The following is a 4,777-nucleotide window of genomic DNA, read 5'->3' as shown; positions in this document are numbered from 1 at the left end:
CTACATACACAGTTAGATTCGGCATATCAAAGAACCCCAATTATTCAATTTTGATGAAATCAAACAAAAGTTTAATTTTGGACCCTTTGGGCCCCTTATTATGTTGGGACCAAAACTCCCAAAATCAAACCCAACCTTTCTTTTATGGTCATAAACCTTGTGTTTAAATTTCATAGATTTCTATTTACTTATACTAACGTTATGGTGCGAAAACCAAGAAAAATGCTTATTTGGGTCCCTTTTTGGCCCCTAATTCCTAAACTGTTGGGACCTAAACTCCCAAAATCAATACCAACCTTCCTTTTGTAGTCATTAACATTGTGTTTAAATTTCATTGATTTCTATTTACTTAAACTAATGTTATTGTGCGAAAACCAAGAATAATGCTTATTTGGGCCCTTTTTTGGCCCCTAATTCCTAAACTGTTGAGACCAAAACTCCCAAAATCAATCCCAACCGTTCTTTTGTGGTCATAAACCTTGTGTCAAAATTTCATAGATTTCTATTAACTTAAACTAAAGTTATAGTGCGAAAACCAAGAAAATGCTTATTTGGGCCCTTTTTGGCCCCTTATTCCTAAAATGTTGGGACCAAAACTCCCAAAATCAATACCAACCTTCCTTTTGTGGTCATAAACCTTGTGTTAAAATTTCATAGATTTCCATTCACTTTTACTAAAGTTAGAGTGCGAAAACTAAAAGTATTCGGACGCCGGACGACGACGACGACGACGACGACGACGACGCCGACGCCAACGTGATAGCAATATACGACGAAAATTTTTTCAAAATTTGCGGTCGTATAAAAACCTAATAAAAAATGCAATTTTGAATTGTATGATAGTCTCAATATCAAAGGTACGTCGTAGGAATTTTTATTACAACTAATTACTAAAATATATTGGAGAAAAATTGGGATGTGCCATTGTGTAGCTTTCAACAGAAACGGTTGGATGTACGATTAAATCACTAAGCGAAATATATTGTTTTGTGTTTAAAACTGAAAATAAAGACAACAATAATGTTTTACTCTATGCATGTTATATGCAAACATTTGAAATAAATTGTATTCCATCCTTGCTTTCATAGAGAATTAATAAAAAATAGTAGACCTTTATACTTTTTCTAATTTTATTATTTCAAAATGGAGAACCTAGTCAATTAGTTATTTAATTGTTTTATTTCTCTATTCAAACAACATGTTTTGAGATACTAGTTTTCATATCTGACGATGCATCCAGATCCTGAATATATTTATATAGAGTTATATCTTTAGTACTTAGTAAATCTTTATAGTTTAGTGCTATATTCATGTCACGTATTGTTGTGATTTAAGCGTTTTAGCTATATCTTTTAACATGCCATAAAGCGACAAGTTTGGCTAATCATTAGACATGGTTCAACCCGAATATATTCTAAAAATGTCATATACCAAGTCAGGAATATGGCAGTTGTTATAAAAAGTAAGTCTCTATGCATTCTGACGTTTGTTTGTAGTGCACATCAGTTGTTCCTTTGTTTTTCTCATTCGGTGTTAGCTTGTAACCCGGATTAGTTTTTTCACCGTCGATTTCTTACTTTGAACACCGGTATACTACTGTTGCCTTTATTTAATTGTAGATATTGTTATGTCATAGTTTATTTTATTCATCATATGATACCATTAGCATATTTTATATTATTTTACTGTTATACAAGTTTACGCTATTGTTTAGAAATCAATGTGATTGTTATATGTTATAAAAGTGGTAATATTTTACAGTAATAGAATATTGAATCTGAGTCTGTGTTCTGACCATTTTGCGTGATGTGTGTATAAGTAATTTCTGTCGGCTGTAATACATATGGGTCAAAATCTTTAATTGTTTTTACATAGGCGGTAATGGTAACGTGTTTTCCTGCAGCTCAGTCCATATCGTTAACTTGGATATGTATGATAGCTTGTTTCGAATCTGTGACATTTTCACATATGTGGTTAAATTTTCAGGGTACGAAGTAAGATTACTTTTTCCGTAAATTAGCAAACCCCGAACATCCTGTTGTGATGCGGCTCCTTGTGGTAAAATATCCCCTTTTTAACACAATAAGTTCTTTGAAAATTTAATACTTTGAACACATTCATTAGCTCCATAGTTTTTACACATTTATTCTATGTTCCTCTACTTTCCTAATCACCACAAATAATTAAGTTCAGTCATTTGCTAAAAATAGAAACATGTCCAATATCACTACACAGATATTTTTTCTTTACACGTGACTTTTGAGTTCCTCACTTCAAGGCGCATTAGGGATGTTGTCCCATATTGAAATCCATACTTCTGATTTTTCCAAATATTTTATGTGATCTACATCGGTATAATATTCTGAATAAATCTTTGTATTTTTGTCCATTTCTGAAAAAAAAAATAAAGCTGTTTTAGAACTATAAGGCAATGACACTTTCGTCGCTATATTCATTTATTTTGAATACAATGAGTATGTATAAGTAATTTCTTCCAGATTACCTCCACTAGTCAAAACAAGGATAAAACTTCTGATTATAAACTTTAATTACAATACACAGACCCTGATAGAGCATTCTATAAAATTTTCTTGTGCCTTTATGTGCATTTGACAGAGAAATTATGCAAAACTGAAGGTTTAAAAAAAACAACACCAAAATAATTATTCCTACTAGTGAAAATCTTGTATTTAATACTGTTGAAACCACTCTAAACTACTGGGAAAGTCATCCATATCATATAATTAGAGTGCAATATAGTGCAAATTTTCAAAACTTGTCCTTTCACATAATTCTATTTGAGAAAAAATGTTTTTTACATGTTTTTCAGTGAAAACCTTTTATCAGTGAGAAATCCATATGAGGTCTTAACGGAAACATTGTGACATCACATGTATTATGGCGTCATTCAATAACGACAGATCAAAATAGCGCTAAATATAGTTTGCAGTGTTACGTGAGAAACAGTTGCCGCAAAATTTTAACTCGAAATATTGACTCCAAACGATCTGTAACAATCCTTTTCATTTAATACCAAGACCATAGCAACAGTTTTCATATAAGCATATTTTTAACATACCGACTGTAATTTCAATTGCATAAATACCAGAAATAAACAATTTAGAGCTTGCCTAATACATGTAAAACAAAATGCTTACCAGTTATTCAGGACTTTTTAAAACCTCTAGTTTGCCATCTCAGGTTGAAAAATAATGATATGTCTGGAACTGAAATAAGACAACAAAAAATACTCAGGCTGTGTTATCATTTGATTTAAATACATAAGTATTATTGAGAGAGAAAAATCTATTCTTGGTAGTTTAATCACAAAGAAAGACAAATGCTTCTTCCTTGTGGCTTAGCCACCTTCATTTAAATCTTTTGTCTTAGAACCATGGGTAGTAGCTAACTAGCTTAATAGTTGAATAGGTGCACAGATATATTTTTTTCAAGAAGGTTTGACCCTCCCCCTTTTTCACTGAGAAATGACAATATCTTTTGTTTTGCTCATGTGCATTACAATAATAATTCATGATTTTCTTAAAACATGTAAATGTTTTGTCTGTTTTTTTGTGCATATGATATCTACTGACCAGTGGTCAAATCATTGGATAAAAGCACATGCGATGATGAATCTCACATTACTCGTATGAAGTGTGTTATCTCCCTTGATTATTGGTATTCCTGTAGACCAGAGTGATATTACATAACAAAGACTATATTGTGTCATGTTTACTTACAATTTTATAATATTTAAAAGTTATTTCTTGTCTTTTCAATGTAGTAAACAAATTCCTTTCGGATCTCTCGGAAGTAAACACATTTAAGAGTGTGCCTAAAACAAGTGTTCAGCCCCGTGCCAGAAATGCATTTCAAAAGCGAAAATTTTCATGAGTTTTTGCTGATCTTTATCAATAAAAAACTACTTACCATCATTTTCGGTGGTGTACAAGGTGAAATCAACCATAAATCAGTCTGACAACGTCTTGAATTGAGCTTCTAATTTGGGTCAAAATCTTTAATTGTTTTTACATAGGCGGTAATGGTAACGTGTTTTCCTGCAGCTCAGTCCATATCGTTAACTTGGATATGTATGATAGCTTGTTTCGAAGCTGTGACATTTTCACATATGTGGTTAAATTTTCAGGGTACGAAGTGAGATTACTTTTTCCGTAAATTAGCCAACCCCGAACATCCTGTTGTGATGCGGCTCCTTGTGATAAAATATCCCCTTTTTAACACAATAAGTTCTTTGAAAATTTAATACTTTGAACACATTCAATAGCTCCATAGTTTTAACACATTTATTCTATGTTCCTCTACTTTCCTAATCACCACAAATAATTAAGTTCAGTCATTTGCTAAAAATAGAAACATGTCCAATATCACTACACAGATATTTTTTCTTTACACGTGACTTTTGAGTTCCTCATTTCAAGGCGCATTAGGGATGTTGTCCCATATACAGGTTGTAAAATAACCCTCAATCAATACATATGTCATTTTAACTATGATCATGATGATATCACAATATTAAAATGAAAAAAAGAAAAAAACTGTACAGAGTTCAAATGTATAATAGAATAACATATCACTAATTTTACAGTATTTTTACAATACATTTGTTTTTAAAATAAATTGGCCACTAGATGGTTTCAACAAGACCATACGTTAAACTTTTCAAATGTTTAATATTTCATTACAAAAGGTTGAAATTTTAGAAAAGAGAGTACATTCAATGTCATACGTGCATGCAAAACTTCCCCAATGAAGACCA

The 4,777-nt window shown here is 31.7% G+C and overlaps 1 long non-coding RNA gene across 1 annotated transcript; it reads right to left on the bottom strand.

Moving 5' to 3' along the window:
- Positions 1-1,317: 1,317 nt before the first annotated feature.
- LOC143076610 (uncharacterized) lies at positions 1,318-4,438 on the bottom strand. The gene is made up of 3 exons (XR_012978722.1): positions 3,931-4,438; positions 3,159-3,227; positions 1,318-2,392 (listed from the first exon to the last, which is right to left on the bottom strand). It is a non-coding gene; the product is annotated as an uncharacterized LOC143076610 (long non-coding RNA).
- Positions 4,439-4,777: the final 339 nt, after the last annotated feature.

The sequence above is a fragment of the Mytilus galloprovincialis genome, chromosome 5, assembly GCF_965363235.1.
Source record: "Mytilus galloprovincialis chromosome 5, xbMytGall1.hap1.1, whole genome shotgun sequence".
NCBI classification, from domain to species: domain Eukaryota; kingdom Metazoa; phylum Mollusca; class Bivalvia; order Mytilida; family Mytilidae; genus Mytilus; species Mytilus galloprovincialis.
The sequence above is the reverse complement of the archived record's forward strand: the minus strand, read 5'-3'. Positions and strand labels throughout refer to the sequence as shown.